Raw genomic sequence first — 18994 nt, 5'->3', positions numbered from 1 at the left:
CTCCAGCAGTTTTGGATTATAGAGATTACACTCTTTACAATTATTTAGTGGCACTTCTTTTATAAATACATAACACAGTTTCTGAAGTTTATATTGTGCCCATTGATTCATTTGATTATCATTGGGACAAATTATATAAATTTAAAAAATTTTAACATTTTGTATTTATTTATTTATTTCAATAGGTTTTGGGGAAACAGGTGGTGTTCAGTTACATGGATAAGTTATTTAGTAGTGATTTCTGATATTTTGGTGTACCCATCACCCGAGCAGTGTACACTGTACCCAATATGTAGTTTTTTTTCCCTCACCTTCCTCCTACCTTACCACTGAGTCTTCCAAGTAAAATGTGTCATTCTTATGCTTTTGTGTCCTCATAGCTTAGCTCCAACTTAGAATTGAGCACATATGATTTTTGGTATTCCATTCCTGAGTTACTTCATTTAGAATAATTGTCTCCAATTTCATCCAGGTTCCTGAGAATGCCATTATTTTGTTTCTTTTTATGGCTAAGTAGCATTCCATGGTATATATATAATTTTCTTCATCCAATCGCTGATTGATGGGCATTTGGGCCTGTTCCATATTTTTGCAATCGCAAATTGTGCTGCTATAAACATGCACGTGCAAGTGATCTTTCTCATACAATGACTTCTTTTTCTCTGGGTAGATATCCAGTAGTGGGGTTGCTAGATCAAATGGTAGCCCCACTTTTAGTTCTTTAAGGAATCTTCACACTGTTTTCCATAGTGGTTGTACTAGTTTACATTCCCACCAGAAGTGTAAAGGTGCTCCCTTTTCACCACATCCACGCCAACATCTATTATTATTATTTTTATTATAGTCATTCTCGCAGGAGTAAGGTGGTATCGCATTGTGGTTTTGATTGGCATTTCCCTGATGCTTAGTGATGTTGAGCTTTTTTTTATATGTTGGCCATTTGTATATCCTCTTTCAAGAATCATCTATTCATGTCCTTAGCCGACTTTTTGATAGGATTTTTTTTTTCTTGCTGATTTGACTTCCTTGTAGATTCTGGCTATTAGTCCTTTGTCAGATGCATAGTTTGCAAAGATGTTCCCCTACTTTGTGGGTTGTCTGTTCACTCTGCTGATTATTTCTTTTTCTGTGCAGAAGCTTTTTAGTTTAATTAATTCCCATCTATTTATCTTTGCTTTTTTTGCATTTGCTTTTGGGTTCTTGGTCATGCAAATCACATATTTTTAAGGACTTCCGCTTTCTAATGTTTTGATATTTGGTGGGGCAAACTTCCTCATCTTGTGTACTTTCTTAAAAGTATATATAAATTATTGTTAGCAATTTGTTTACTTTAAACTCAGCTTCCTACGTTTCATTAAATCCCACCTTGAGTTTTGTTGCAAGAAAATTGTGCTACTAGATCAACTTTTAGGGCATTAACATCAGTATAATATTAAGTTTTTTATAGGAGAATATGCTAAAATATTTATTTTTAAGGTAAAATTTCATGGTCTTCATGAAATATTTTCTATCAAGTTATTGCATTTTTTTTTAAAGATTTAATCCTAAGAAGTGTAATCTATTGGTTGCTATTTTTAATGGAAATTTTGTAATGTCTATTTCTAATTGGTAGTTAAGATATGTGGGAATAATATTAATTACGTGATGGTCTTCTTGCATATAACAAATTTAATGGATTTTTATTAACTCTAATTGTTTCTGTAGTCTAGGATTTTCTTAGGTAGACAATCAAACCATCTATAAATTAATGATTTTTATGTCCTTTACAAACCCCTTGTAGCACTTATTTCTTTTTCATGTCTTATTGCACAAACTAGGAAATCCATTACTATCCTGAACTGAAGTGATGATACAAGGCATCCTTGACTTGATCCTGACTTGTAAATGACAGCTTTTAAAAAAATAATGCTAAACACAATGTTCATTATAGATTTCTAATCGACACACATTATGAATTACAGAAACTCCTATAATTCTAGTTCTCTATGATTTATTATGTGGGATATATTAATTATTGTGCTTGTTATGTTCTCTAGCTTTATTATGAATGGGCACTAAATTTTGAATTTTAGTAATTGGTTTTCTAATATCAAATCATCCTCACAATGCCTGGTTAGATATTAATTTATTATGGTGCATCATATTTTTCATGCACTGTTAGATTAAATATTAACATTTTATTGAGGATTTTTTAATATTTTTTATATATTTTTTATATTTTTATTTTTTTATATTTTTTATATTTTTTATATATTCTAATTAATGAGATAGGCCTGTAATTTTTCTTTATTGTACTGTCCCTGTAAAGTGTCAGTGTCAAAGTTATTTCAGTCTTATAAAATGAATAAGGCAGGTTTCCTTTTTTGGTTTTGCCAAAAGTGTGTATTACATAACAATTGTCTGTTACATGAACATTTGTAGAATCAGATCTATAAAACTCCTTGGGGCTTGTCCTTAGTTTGCAAGGAGGTGTGAAACAGGTTGTTGGAGTATTTTTAGTACAGATTAAATATATGATAGTTATTGAAAATAATTATAAACAATAGACAGCATTCAATAAAAATCAAAGCTTAATATTTAAAAGAATCATAAAAGCAGAAAACGTCTGAGAATATTTTTCTAGAACAAAAAAATATAAAAACAAACATTAAGACATGACTAGAAACAAATATTGATCTGGCTCACTTGCTATCATCATAAAGAAATGTGCAGCTAATCACTAGTTCATAAAAGTTAATTTTTCTTCTGCTGTTTTATATTTTTTCCTTTTTCACAAACTTGTTATAATCTGTAATTCTGAAGTGAAGGAAGTACTAGTCATAAAACTATCATTGTGAAGCAAGGCAGCCAAATAAAATCCTCCACCAATCACCCTCCTCATAGGAACACCAAATTTTAACAACTAACTACACACAAAAAAGCACTGTAATAAGAAACAAAAATCAAGTGGGCAATAATAGTACATGGTTTTAACTTTACGTCACTGAAACAGGCACAGAAGAGGGTAGGAAAGACAGTCTTGAATCATCGCCAAAACCACCCCTCCCCTGCCCCCCACCAGCAGCTGTGTGGCATGAAGAAAGAGTCTGTGCATGTGGGAGACAGAGCACACAGCAACTGGGGGACTTAGTGATATGGCTCCAATGAGTGGAGTGGTTTTAAGGAGAGGAGAGTTTAATAGGCAAGAAAGAAGGGAGGAGAAAGAAGGAAGAAGCTTTCTCTATACAGAGACAGAGGGAGGGGGGCCCTAAAGCCAAGAGAGGAAACCCTGAGTGCAGCGGAAACCAGTCAGTTATATGAGGAGGCTGGAGCAGGCAGTGTCTGATTTGCATAGGGCACAGGGGATTGGTTTGATCAGGCATGTTATTCACGCAGCCCATAAAAAAATTGGCCCTCTCATCCTAGCCTTTTAATATGCAAATACAGGGCGCCATGATGTTTTACACACGTGGGGATATGTGGGGGCAGCCATGCTGCCAAGCACACGTAGGGGCAAGGGCAAGAGGATATCAGTAGGAATTGCCGTGTTTGGGTGGACCCAGTTTCTAATGGCCTGTATTTGCATATTAAAGGTTGTCTGCCTGGTTCTAAGAGCCAGGGCTTAGTTCTGCTAGACAAAAAATGTTTTTGGAGCTGCTTTAAAAGAGACAAAAACTTCCCAAGGACCCCTTTTCCTCTCTAGCTACCTAAAATAATTTCTTAATAACTCCTATAACATTAGCGTTAAACTCAGTGCTGCCCCATTGCGGTGGAGAGCAAAGCAATGCTGACTCAGTCCATGCCCACACACCAAGGGAGCATTCGGACCAGCACTAGCCAGAGGAGAATCATCCATCCCAGCACTCAGAACTTGAGTTCGGACAAGCCTCATCACTACAGGCAAAAGTACTCTGAGGGCCTAGGTATACTTGAATGGCAGTCTAGGACACAAGGACTGCAGTTCCTATGCAAGTCCTAGTTCTGAGAGCCAGTGAACTAGGTTGGCACGTGACAGAGAGAGACACCAGATGGCACAGCTAAAAGAGGGCTTGCACCATATCTCTCCGAACCTCAGGTAGTACAGCTGGCAGCAATGAAAGTGGTTCCTTCCATCTGTTTGAGGAGAGAAGAGTGAAGAGTACTTTGTCTTGCATCTTAATTAAGAGCTCAGTCACAATAGGACAGGGCACTGGGCAGAATCGTGAGGCCCCGATTCCAGGCCCCAACTCCCAGATACCATTTCTAGACACACCCTGGGCCAGAAGGAAAACTGCTCTCTTGAAGCGAAGGACCCCGTCTTGACAGGATTCATCGTCTGCTGACTAAAGATTCCTTGGACCCTGAATAACTAACAGTGATATCCAGGTAGTATGCCACGGGGCCTTGGGTAAGACTCTGCGATGTGTTGGCTTCAGGTGAGACCTAGCACATTCCCAGCTATGGTGGCTATGGTGACAGACTCCTTCTGTTTGACAAAAACAGGGGAAAAGTAAAGGGGACTTTGTTTTGCACCTTAGATACCAACGTAGCCACAGTGGGGTACAGCAAAAAGCAGGTTCTTGGGGTCCCCAAATCCAGACCTAGGCTCCTTAACAGCATTTCTAAAACTGCCTTGGGCCCAAAGGGAGGCACTGCCCTAAAGGGTGAGTCCCAGGCCTGGCAGTATTTACCACAAGCTGACCAAAGAGCCCCTGGGCCTTAAGAGAACATCGGTGGTGGCCTGGCGGAACATCCTGCAGGCCAGGAGTGGTAGTGGCCACTGGAAGAGGGACCTCTGACTGTGGAAAGGGTAGAGAAGAGCAGAAAGGATCTTGTCTTGTGGTTTGAAGGTCAGCTTAGCTGCAATATAATAAAACACCAGGTAGATTTCTAAGTTTTTTTACTCCAATGAGTGGCTCCCAGACAGTATCTCTGGACCTGCCAGGAGCTAGGAGAATGCGCTACCCTGAAGGGAAGGATGCAAACCTGGCTGGCTTCCCCATCTGCTGACAGTAGAGACCTGGGGCCTTGAGCGAACAGAGGCAGTAGCCAGATAGTGGTTATAGAGTGTCTTGGGCAAAACCCAAATGCTGCGTAGGCTTCAGGTCTGACCAAGTGCAGTATAGTGGTAGTGACCACAGGGGTACTTGTGTCACCCCACACCTAGAGTTAGGGGGCTCAGCACAGAGAGAGAGAGAGAGATTCCATTTGTTTGGGAAAAAGTAAGGTATGAGAACAAGAGTCTGTGCCTGGTAATCCAGAGAATACTTCCAGGTCTTATCCAAGATGACCAAGGTGGTACTTGTATGCGTCTGCAAGAATCACAGTGTTATTGGGCTTGGGGCCCAAGTCTCTTCAAATACATGGAAATCCATCCTAACAAAGACAGGCACAAGCAAGCCTAGACTGTGAAGATTAGAATAAATATCTTACCTCTTTAATGCCCACACACAGATGAACCACTACGAGTATCAAGACAATCCAGGAAGAAATGACCTCACTAAATGAACTAAAGAAGGTACCAGGGACCAGTCCTGGAGGAACAATGGAGTACTATTCAGCCATAAAAAGAATGAAATCTAGTCATTTGCAACAACATGGATGGAACTGGAGATCATTATGTTAAGTGAAATAAGACAGGCACAGAAAAACAAACATCACATGTCCTCACTTATTTGGGGGATCTAAAAAAAATAAAATAAAATAATCTCATGGAGATAGGAAGTAGATGGATGTTTACCAGACCAGGGGAGATAGGGAATGGTGAGAGGGTAGTGGGGATGGTTCATGGGTAAAAAAAAAAAATAGAAAGAATGATTAAGACTTAGTATTTGTTAGCACAACAGGGAGACTATACTCAATAATAATTTAATTGTATATTTTAAAATAACTAAAAGAGTATAATTGGATTGTGTGTAATACCAAGTAAAATGCTTTTTATTAGGGATACAGTGTGTACTATGATGGATATACTATAAAGGATACATTGTGTACCATGATGTACTTATTTTACACTGCTTGCCTGTATCAAAGTATCTCATATACCCCAAAAATACCCACGAAAAATAAAAATTTAAAATTTAAAAAAACCTATCATTGTTTGTGTTGCCATGAAATTCACTGAGGTTGTGTGATTGTAAAGTCTCTATTCTCTAGGTTGATATGAAATTAGGTTTCCAGCTTCCTAGAATGATTATTCATTAAATATTTCTCATTTATTAACTTATTTGGGCAGCAATTTGCACCACCCACTTATCATCTGGTTGAGGTGGGTAGGTTATGTGACATTCACCAAAAATAAAAAATAGCTAATTTACTTGAAATGTCAGTATTTTATTCGTGTGCTAAATCATTAAAAAGTGCAACTTTCTTCTTCTGTAGCCATGTGCTAAACTCTGCTAGGTCCAGATTTTAACTCTCAAGCAGGTCATCATCTCACAGGTGGAAATATGATGGCACACTAATGATTATAATAAGGTAAGAATAAGGAAAATGACATAAGGTCAAGAGCCAGGTAGGAGCAGCTTACTCCTATAACCCGTTGCGAAGTATAGTGCTTGCCACATAGTAACTGCTTAGTTAATATCTGTTCAATGAACAGATTGTCTTCAGAGAGTATCTCAACGTCCTGTAATTATATGCAAGATTCTGTGTGGATTGCATCAAGGGTCTCATAATACAGTGGCAGAGATGATCATTAAACAAATAATCACATACATACGTGGACTATATGATTTAATATTGTGTAATGGACTAAGCATTAAGCTGCCTTTGAGTGTGGGTATCCCACTAACTCATCACATATAAACAATACCTTCCAATAGCTCTCCATGTATGTATACCCCCCTGCCCTCGAATAGAAGGTGGAGGTCTGTGATACCTTGGGTAGAAATGGAACCAGAAAGGAAAAACCTCCTCACCAAGCTGTAACTCACAAGAACCATTCCTTTCAGAGGAATAGCTGACATATATTGTTCATTTGAGTCTCCGGCTCCATAAAATAAAGCCTAAAGATTCTAGTCAGTTTATAGGCCACTGGAGCCGCTACAGCATCATCACCCATCTCCTACTCTGCTCTGATTTTGCTGTCTTTTTCTCTCTCTCTCTCTCGTTCTCTCTTTTTATCCTTCTTTTCTTCTCTCCCTCTCTCCCTTTCTTCCTCTATCTCTTTTTCCCTCTTAATATCTTCCTCTTTATTTTGCTCTCATTCTCTCTTGCTGGATTTCTCTCTTATTTCTGAATTTCTATTTCTTTGACACTCAGTTATATATATAAATATATGTATATATATATATATTGAGGCGGAGTCTCACTCTATCGCCAGGCTGGGGTGCAATGGTATGATCTCGGCTCACTGCAACCTCTGCGTCCTGGGTTCAAGCAATTCTCGTGCCTCAGGCCCCCGAGTAGCTGGGATTACAGGCATGTGCCACCACACCCAGCTAATTTTTGTATTTTTAGTTGAGGGGGGTTTCACGATGTGGCCAGGAGGGTCTTGATCTCCTGACTATGTGATCCGCCCACCTCGGCCTCCCAAAGTGCTGGGATTACAGGCTTGAGCCACTGCGTCTGGCCTCAGTTATATATATAAACTTCATTTTATTTTATTATATTTTTTAGCATCTCAATAATTTTGGAAGCCAAGGGAAGCCTGAATTCACAGATTCAGTCTGCTATATCCAGGCATACTCACTGGTTATGGTTATTCATTCATTCACACATACATAAAAAGTGTTTATCTAATAATTCCTGTATGCTCAGAAATGTATTTAACGCTATTAGAGGAAAAATACAAATAAATAATAAATCCTTGATTTTCAAGAGCTTGTAATTTACAATTGATACAATGAATAGACATACAAATGCTAAAAACATCGTAGAGCATTATAAACTAACAGCCTCTGTAATCCTAGGTGCTGAAAGAAATGCAGAAAGAAATATTATTTGGAAAACGTTTGTAAACTATTGGCCAGCTTGCAAAAAAAAAAATAATAATTAAAAATAAACCTTTTTCAAGCTCTCTAAGCAGAGGCATGTTAAAAAGGGAAATGAATGTGTAATCAAGAAGGTTTTGGAAAACTGTCAATGTTCTTTCAGATGTTCCACCATATCGCTAGGTCAGCAACACATTATTATCGATTTCACATGATCATGTCAAGCTGTACTAACATCACGACATGGGGTCGAATTGAAACTGAGGCACTTGAATAATTCAAGCTGTTAGTATTGTAAGTCAGTCATTTTTTGAAAAGCATAAATACTTTTTAAAATCAAGTCTTTTTAAAAAATTATACGAGCTTCCAAAAGTTAAAGCGACCTCCAAAATTTGAAACGTACAATGCATGTAAATACTGTATTTCCATTTCCATTATGGTCCACAAATCAAGATGATAATTGAGAAATGTGATTGTCACCGAAGATTGGAAATATGATACAAACAACACCTCTTATTTCCTGATTTCATTGTAGGATGACCAACTGATGCAATGAGAGATTTGAACCTTTTGTGTTTCCTCAGAAAATGTGCAGGAGAGCTGAGCAAACTTGTAAGAACCAGTATAAGAAAATGACTCATTTAGTGAGGTGAAAGAAAAATGTTTTCCTCTAGATTTTAAAAATACGTTGCTGATATATTGAAAGCAGTTAAACCTCTGAGAAGAAAATTCATATGTCTGCTTCCGGAGAAAAGTAATCTATTTTCACTTTAGAGAAGGAAGACAGTAACCAAGGACTTTCCTTGGAGAGACAAAACAACTCTGAGCTGGACCCTAAGCAGTGTTCTGAAAAGTACTAGATCATTCTCACTACTCTGATGGTCTTTTCTCATCCCCACTCAACTACCCACACCCAGGTTTACCAGAGTAGCCATTCTGCCCTTCATCCATAATATTAGGGTTTCATATAAATGGAAGAGGATAGCATGCTACTTCTACGACTGGGTCTTAAAACATTGGAAATGAATTTCTTTATGCTCATTCATCTTCCTATGGGCTAGAACACTGACATACCTGCAAAGCAATTTCAACTATGCCAATATATACAATACCCAGGGAGAATGGCAAATAAATAAAAGGTAGCCTAACTTCCTATGTAACTAAATGGATCAGAAAAGTGTGTCTTACTCTGGACTGTTTACTAAGAGAAATAAAAGCTTTGGTCTTTAAAGTTGGGTCTCCCTGTCACAGAGGCATAGCATTTTGCCCTACCTAATAAACCATCAAAAGCCAGAAACGTGTCCAAGCTGTCTTCTGAATTAATTAAATATCAATTCTTTATAGCAACACCTCAAGGATTGTAAATGTTTTCATTTGTCTCATGTCATTCTTGACATCCACTAACAATAATCTCAGTAGAGTGAGAATCAGAATTAGAAACGTTTTAAAGACTGGCAACTGAGGCAAGAGATGCAGCTTTTTAATTCCAAAATTGAGCAAAGAGAATAAAAATCGAAAACACAATTTTCTAACACAAAGCTCTGTCCTTATATAAAAATGTTATTCCAAATGAACTGTTTCATAGACAGCTAACTTTTCATCATGACATTCTGAGGTAGTTTGAGACACAGACATCTCTAGACAAGAGATCAAAAGCACTCTTCTTGTCCTCTAACATTCCACAAATGTGTGATTCACATTGCTCCATTTATACAAATTTTACAAATATGTCATCTACAATTGAATACTTTTTCCCATTCAATAATATTGAAATTTACAAATATAACTATTCCTCTGCAACAGTGAGGGCTTAGGTGCCTGAAAAATCTCGAACATAGGAAATTCGGTGTTAAAGGACTTCGGATCGTAAAGGAAATCAGGGGACGAGCTCCTGATTCCCAGACAGTGTTGCTGGAACCATCCGGGGCCTGAGGACCTTACCACTCTGAAGGGAAAAACAACAAAGCATCCTACAGAGTCTAGAAAATAGCCTCAAAAAAGCAAATCTAAGAGTTATTGGCCTTAAAGAGTAGGTGGAGAAAGAGATAGGGGTAGAACGTTTATTCCAGGGGATAATAACAGAGAACAGATAACCAATGGAATAGAATAGAGAGCCCAGAAACAAATCCACACACCTACAGTAAACTCACTTTTGACAAAGTGGCCAAGAGCATACACTGGGAAAAAGACAATCTCTTCAATAAACGATGCTAGGAAAACTGGATATCTATTCATATACAGAAAAATGAAACTTGATCCATATCTCCTACGTCATAGGAAAATCTAATCACAGTGGATTAAAGACCTCAAACTATGAATGTACTGCAAAAAATCATTGGGAAAACTCTCCAAGACATCGGGCTGGGCAAACGTTTTTTGAGTGATACCCCACAAGCACAGGCAACCAAAGGAAAAATAACAAATGGGATCACATCAAGTTAAAAAAACTTCTGCACAGCAATGGATACAACGAAGAAAGTGAAGAGACAACCCACAGAATGGAGAAAGTATTTGCAAACTACCCATCTAACAAGGGATTAGTGACCAGAACATGTAAGGAGCTACAAGGACTCTATAGGGAAAAACCGAATAATCTGATCAAAAAATGGGCAAAATATTTGAATAGACATTTTTCAAAAAAGGACGAACAAATGGCAAACGGTCATATGGAAAGGTGATCAACATCGCTGATTATCAGAGAATGCAAATCAAAACTACAGTGAGATGTAATCTCACCCTCATTAAAATGGTTTATATCCAAAAGACAGGTAATAAATAAAAAATGCTGGCGAGGAGGTGGAGAAACCCTCATACGCTGTTGGTGGGAATGTAAGGTAGTACAACCATTATAGTGAACATTTTGGAGGTTTCCTAAAAACCTAAAAATTGAGCTAACACATGACCCAACAATCCCACTGCCAGATATATACCCAAAAGAAGGGAAATGAGTATGTTAAAGAGATACCTGCACTACTACGTTTGTTGCAGCACTATTCACAATAGCCAAGATTTGGATGCAGCCTAAGTATCCATTGACAGATACATGGATAAAGAAAATGTGGTACATATACACAATGGAGTACTACTCAGCCAAAAAAAAGAATGAGACCCAGTCATTTTCGACAACATGGGTAGAACTGAAGATCATTATGTTAAGTGAAATAAGCCAGGCACAGAAAGACAAACATCACATGTTCTCACTTTTTTGTGGGATCTAAAAATCAAAACAATGGAACTCTTGAACATAGAGTAGACTGGTGGTTAACAGAGGCTAGGGAGGGCAGTGGGGTGATGAGAGGGAAGTGGAATGGTTAACGCATACAAAAAATAGTTAGAAAGAATGAGTAAGACCTACTATTTAATAGCACAATGGGATGACTATAGTCAAGAATAACTTAATTGTATATTTTTTAAAAACTTAAGGAGCATAATTTAATTATTTGTCACTCAAAGTATAAATGCTCGAGGGGATGAATACCGCATTCTGTATGATGTGCTTATTTCACACTGCATGTCTGTATCAAAACATCACACATGCCCCCAAAATATATACATCTACTATGTATCCACAAAAATTAAAAGTTAAAAAATATTTAAAAAGAGATAAAAATAATGCCTGGAATGGTAACAGAGGGAGTTATCAAGATGAAACCTCTGCAGCTGACTTATAGGACTATTTCAGATTAGGCCTGAACAACCAAGGGCTCCAAGAAGGATATCTCTGAGAAGAGATAGAAATAAAATAATACATTACCCGATATGTTTAAATTTGTTTAAGGAGAGGTATCATTCTAGTAGCGAGTTTAAGGATGAGTTAATGGCAGATAGTAGACAATTACTAGCTAGTGGGTGAAAGAAAAGTTATGCAATAAACTCAATGTAATTATTGTATATTATTTCATGGTTAATCTGTAAGTAATATGGCATATGCATAATAATAAAAAGGTTGAATATTAATGAAAACACATTGTGAAATTATTTTACTGTGGAGTTATGGGGAGAAAAATGTGCTTGTGTGGGATCAGGCCAGAAGTGCAGTGAAAGAGACTATAAAACTTACCTTCCATGGTAGCAAGTCAGTGGAAGATATCTAAATAAGGAAAAATAAAAAGCATAGAAATGTAGAGTTAAATGCTGGGAGGAAAAGAAAGATAAACATGTTTCAAGTGGTTTTTTAGATCATTTTAATAAGATGGAGCAGGAAAGGTGAGCACTCTGTGTGTGTGTGCATGTGTGTATATACATGTATGTATGTATGTATGTGAGAGAGAGAGAAGGAGAAAGAGACAGAGAGAGAGAGAGAGGAAGAAAGATACCTTCTGGAACTTTACATATTCTGAGTTTGGTAAAAAATTAAATTAAAACGAGAATCTCTTCTCTTGGTGTTCATTTTCTCTTTCCCATCATGGTAGCTGAGTACTCTTCCAAATTCTCTAGAGCAAATGAATGTGATTCAAGTAGGAGAGTAAGAATTCTTGAGAGAATCACATATGTACAATGCAAATGCAAGGAAGAGAAGTTGCATTTACTCTTAGGCCTTGGCTAACCCTAGCTAATTAATAAAAACTAAGTAATTTTTATATTTGGTCATATACAATATCACTTAGTCTGAATTTTCTGTTTCATATTCATAAAAGAAAGTCCTTGAATTTGGCCTTATGAGACCTAAAGCAAAGAACCAGTCTGAATTCTGCCTGTATTTCTTACCTACAAAACTGTGAGACATTTATTTCAATGTTTATTATGTTAAGCTGCTAAAATTGTGTTAATTTGTTACACGGCAATAGAAAACAAATAGACATGCCTATTGCTATCCTCAGCATATCCTTCTCAGAAGAAACTCGACTGGCTCTAGTGTGTTGATCTCTGTGGTGTTTCAGATGAAGAATATGCAGAATGCAGTATCTACTTTTCAGATTCTTAGCAGAAAATTTAAATACAAGCAATCTATTGTCCACCTGTTGTCAAATGGTGATGGTTTCTGTAAAGGCTACATTAGCATATGAGAAGGTGTAGTCTCTATTTGTAAGGTACAAAGTATGCACACACACATACAGGTGATTATTGATAATACAAATCTTTAAAATCTGGTTAACCTGATAACATTTTAAAGAGATTTATTAAAGTCTTCCACAGTAATTGCAATAATGTGTGATTCTTCTTGTATTTCTGGTAGTTTTTGCATTATGTATTTTATTATTGTGTTACATTTAAGGGAAGAAAACATGAAATATGTACATCTTTAATAGGAGTAAACAATAAAAATTAAAATTAAAATAATTTGACTAAGAAAAATTTTTTAAATGAGACAGATGATATTTATTGATGGGGGTGGGTGATGAGAAAATAAAAACATTTCTACACTGCTGTTAGCACTGACAGAGCAGGAGCATCGCCATCTTGGACAAGCCCCTCACTGTAAAGTTCACCTTAATAAAAAACTGCCTAAATCCATAGGGTGTCAGCCTAATGGCTAAGGTCAGCATGAGCATAAACCACAAATAACATCTCCAACCGGAAACATTCCAAATTCTTCCCTGACGAGAGACATGCTAGTCCCAAGACAAACCCCACTCAGGGCCGGGAAGATGTCTGCCCCAAGATAACCTCCCCTCTGCCCGGAGAGATTCCAACCCCGCCATAACCTCCACACACATAAACATTCCAAGCTTGTAATAAGCCCCCTCACCCTAAAACCAATATATTCTCTTAGTCTGTAAGGGAAAGTGCTCCTGACCGAAATTGGCCAGGAGTGCCTCTCAGGTTTTGTTTAAAGTAAATCTGTCTTTAACTGCTAGCCATGTTTTGTGTTTCTTTCCTCTTTGTTTAACTCTTACAAGGACCATGCATTAATGGCAGTATTGGAAGAAAATATTCAAGAAGTATTTATTAAAATAAATGTTCATGCCATTTTGGTCTGATAATTTCACCCTTAGAAATGGAAGATTCAGGCCAGGCGCGGTGGCTCACGCCTGTAATCCCAGCACTTTGGGAGGCCGAGGTGGGCAGATCACGAGGTCAAGAGATCGAGACCATCCTGGCTAACACGGTGAAACCCTGTCTCTAATAAAAATACAAAAAAATCAGCCAGGCATGGTGGCGGGCGCCTGTAGTCTCAGCTACTCAGGAGGCTGAGGCAGGAGAAGGGCATAAACCTAGGAGGTGGAGCTTGCAGTGAGCCAAGATTGCGCCACTGTACTCCAGTCTGGGTGACAGAGCCAGACTCCATCTCAAAAAAAAAAAGAAAAAAGAAATGAAGATTTAGTGGGTAAAGAATAAATAAGATGTTTATAGCTGCATGGTTTTGTAATACTGTAATACCAAAAAAAAATCATATATCCTGGAAATATCCTCAATGCTTATCAACAGTGTTATGTTTGAAAAAAGTATGTTACTTCTATCATTTGAATTACTATGCAGCTATAAAAAAGAATGTATAAGATTATGTATATATATGCATGCAACTACACATATGTATTCAAAATGATTCTTATGTTAATCAGAAAGAGCATGTTAAGAACTGTGTTTTTGTGAATGTGTGCATAGTAAGTGGGTGTGTGTATGTCTCCATATATTTATATAAGCACATGCAAATATGTAAAAATTTTTCAAGTTTTTATAAGCCAAATGAAACATATGTAAGTTTATGTACCATAACAAAGAAGTTTCATTAAGTTGGTAAAATTAAGTGGCAAGATACTACTGAATTGTCTATGATATTTGAATCACTGCAATAACCACGTTTTATAAACAGAATTATTGAAATATTTTTTTTTTTTTCTTGAGACGGAGTCTCGCTCTTTCACCCAGGCTGGAGTGCAGTGGCGCTATCTCGGCTCACTGCAAGCTCCGCCTCCCAGGTTCGCACCATTCTCCTGCCTCAGCCTCCCGAGTAGCTGGGACTACAGGCATCTACCACTGCGTCCGGCTAATTTTTTGTATTTTTAGTAGAGACGGGGTTTCACCGTGTTAGCCAGGATGGTCTCGATCTCCTGACCTCGTGATCCGCCCGCCTCGGCCTCCCAAAGTGCTGGGATTACAAGCATGAGCCACTGCACCCAGCCCCTGAAATAATTTTTAAATTGAATTTGATTTTGAACAAAAATAATATTGAAATTAAGAATATAAAAATAAATTCTTTGAAAGTAAAAGAAAGCTTAAGAAAACAAAAGATAAGAATAAATAGTTTTTAAAAACTGAGCTGTAACAAATGCCATTCACACTGGAAGATTTCCTGAAAACTTATACATTCCTCTAAACTAGTTATTTACAGTTTTTTCAAGAAAAAAGACCACATTCTGTTTTCAAATTAAATATTATGTGGGACCCCAGTATTAACACAAACAAAAGCAGAATTACTCTTTTTAAACCAGGGGTAGGGATCCACACACCTAGCCACCCTCCAGCTCTGTTATCTTGAAAGGAACTATAGGATTCAGCAGAGTGCAGTTTGGAGTTTTAATGTACTCCAGCTATTCTTGAGCCATTCCTGAATCAAGCCAGCCATCAGAGGGTGCAGATGTTGAACACACTTATTTGGGCTCTATCAAATTGCTTTTATTGAACCATGCACTGGTGTCATGTACTTGTAATACTTTGAAATTGGGCGTCCAAAGTAGTAATATGAAATTCACGAAGACATTTACTGTATGGATACTGTAAAGGATTATATCCACAACAACATACAGTGACCTTATCAAGTGGATCCACACAGGTTTCTCTCAGACCCCTCAGTGCCAGGAGGAGTTATGGTTCACCTGAGAAACTGCTTTATATGATTTTATTTTTTAATTATGTAAACCTTATTTTTTCTCTTAACTATGAATACTGAGATGTTCAAAGAAAAAATTACAACTTATCTTTAGTAATTGCATATAACTTTAGGGTAGGCCATCTTATTTTCTTATCGCTAACTTTAGTCCTAACTACATTTTCTTTGCTATAGTTATTATCTCTTTGTCTTGATCTATCTTTTTATTTTTTGTAAGTTTATACATTTTAATTAGCTGTCTCACCACACTGTGGTATTAAGAAAGCTTAGAGTAAATGAAAAAAGGTTGATTCTCTAGGACATATTGAGGTGATCCCTGCCTTGTAGTCCGTTCTGTGAGTTCCCCATCCAAGTTGTTCTTGATAGCAAATATCTTAGATATGCTGTGTCAACTGTTTTCACCTCTTCTGCAATATGTATGTGGCTTTATGATGAGAGTCCTGTCTGTCTATTACATATGTGATTTATTTAATTTGGGATGTTTTGAGGGACTTGTATATAATGGGACTTGGGTAAGAATTTGTGTCTTATGTTCACGTCCCCCTTACGGCAAAAACAACGGTGCTAATTTTCAAACAAAAAAAAATGCTGTTCTTTTAGATTATGCTGTTTTGAAATTTGCAATGAATAAACCAAGTGAAAGCTTCCCTCTCAAATAAAGTATGTTTGATAAGTAAATAGTTTTTTCCCCAATGAGAAAGACCACGTTTATCTTTGTATATTGTTTAATATCATATATTATACATTCTTATAACATATTTAGCATATATATAACTATTTAATTTCTACTGTCCTTGTAAATTCTTCCTATTTCCTAGATATATTATCTAAGCTACTCCTCACAGCAAAACTAGGAGGAATATAACATGGTAGTTTGATAAATATTTTATGTGTATCATCTCATTTATTTGTCACAATAAACTTTTGAGTTAGAAAATATTATTCCAATTATTTTTAAAATTCCTATTCTTGAAAATAACGAAGCTGAGCTTCAAGCAAGGTAAGTAACTTCTGCAAAGAGTTCACGTTCTAAGTAAAGGAGTCCGATATTTTAATCCTCCTTTCTGACTTCGAGCCTGGGTTATGAACCATTATATTTCTCTGTCCCTTCAAGATCAGGAACGGGACAAGGTTTTATAAACCACATTGACAGCAAAAGCAGTGAACTTGGGAAGTGTATTGCATAGGGGCTAAGGAGATCAGTTAGGTAGGGGTTCAGATCACAGTTCCGACATTTGATGATAGCATGATGATCTTAGGCAAAACAACTTTTCAGTATTGGTTTCCTCACAGTCAAATGTAGATAAGAAGAATACCTACTTCATAGAGCTATTTGGAATTGTAAATAAGATAAAGCAAGTTTAGCACTGATGAAGTGGTTTCATACAAAGTACACAAAAATATGGTTCATAGAGCCACCACTAAATTGTGGCTGTTAATATTGTTGATGTTCCCTTTACAGGTGATGAGGAAAATAAGCACTAAAATGATAATACCGAATCATTTTCTACCTTCCTTTATTCATCTATATTAGATATTTCCTGCAGACTTTTCACAAATAAAAAGCAACAGAGTTGTGATAGTCAGAGCCCAGAACCAGGAGTGTTCATTGCATCTGGCCAGCACAGCCCCTTGACTCTCCATGTTGGCTGGTAAACAAACTATGTGTTTGTTTCCCCAGCAATATACTCTATACAAGGGACTGTGATATGGGCTGGGATGGAAAACTTGAGGAACTCACAGTTTAACAGGGAAAGACATAAACACAAGCAACTAATTCTGATGGAGCTGAAAGTGTTTTAACATGAACACAATTTCATCGGAGCACAAAGGAAGGAGTTATTGGTTTGGAGTGAAAAGGTGAGAATGTATTCATTAAGAATAGATGTTTGAAAGGGATTCTGGAAAGGAGGGAAGTGAGGGAAGGGCATTCCATGGAGCAGGGGGAAAGCATGCATATAAGAACAGAACAAATAATGAGGATGAAATTCAAGGAAGAGGTTATGAACAGTTCAGTGGGGTTAGAACAGCAGAATAAACTCTCCTGAACACATCTGAAAAACAGAGGCAAGCAATACAGTCCCTTAAATGGGCATCATGGATATCACTCACTCACCACACAGGTCATCTCAGACTTTGCCCAGAATCCTGCTTCAGTCTCTCTCCTCTTTCCTTTTCTCTCTTTCTCGCTCTACATCTATCAAACTTAATTACTTGCTCATTCTTCATAGAAACAGAAGGAGAACACTAGTCGGGGGAAACCTGTGCAGGCAACAGCTAATCACTGAGGGCGAAATTAAAGCAAGTGATGAGAACAGACACAGTTAAGGAGGCTGAGATAGGAGATTATCCTGGATTATCCAGGAAGGCCCAATGTAAACCCAGGGTCTTTATCAGAGAGAGGTAAAAGGGTCAGTTGGGGAAAGAGATGTGAGAGAAGCGGAGCTCAGAGAGAGGGATATTTGAATATGCTACACTGCTGTCTTTCAGGATAGAGCAAGAGGACCATAAGCCAAGGGGTGAGGGTGGCCCCTAGAAGTTGGAAATGTCAGGGAAACAGAATCTCTTCTAGATTTTCAAGAAAGGAAGGTGGTCCTGCCAATACTTTGACTTTAGCCTAGTGAAATCTGTCAGATTTCTGATATACAGAACTTTAGGCTAATACATTTGTATTGGTTAAGCCACCGGGTTTGTGATAATGCCTTATAACAGGAAGAACAAAATGGTACAGGTAATATTTGCTGTCATTGATTATGGCTGTAAAGAATCAGAAGACATTTTAATTATTTTAAGCATACTTTTTTATACAAGGCTGGAATGTTTGGGAAACGTACAAACTTAAATATATCTTAGAGCATGACAAAATTCTGATCTTTTGAAAATTCAAATATTCAGAAATGTTATCCTCTTTTGTTTTCTGAGGGAAGAACACCTATCAGTATAGAGATAGCACTGTGGATTGAACAACTACTCCGGCCTCGTTTCTAACTTTTATATTCTCCTGATAGGTGGGAGAAGAAAATGCTTAAACAATCAATTATTGCATTTTAGACTCTGTAAACATCTTTCCATTGTCCTCTGACTGGTCAAGCAAAGTAGTCTAATTTCCATAGTGCCAGCTCCTTCCAGGGAGATGAAGTTACTGAACATCCACTTTAGAAATAGAGCACCATGGCAAGTAGTGCTCTCTGAGGTTCAGGATCCTCTGCAGAGTTTATAATACATCTAGGAAGACATCAGGCTTTCAAAACTCTGTGGAGCAACATGTCAACATATTTGATTTAATATAGGAGAAAAAAACCCTCGCATATCTTAGTGCTGAGTGGACACT

The sequence above is a fragment of the Pongo pygmaeus genome, chromosome X (assembly GCF_028885625.2).
Source record: "Pongo pygmaeus isolate AG05252 chromosome X, NHGRI_mPonPyg2-v2.0_pri, whole genome shotgun sequence".
Taxonomy (NCBI): Eukaryota; Metazoa; Chordata; class Mammalia; order Primates; family Hominidae; genus Pongo; species Pongo pygmaeus.
The sequence above is the reverse complement of the archived record's forward strand: the minus strand, read 5'-3'. Positions refer to the sequence as shown.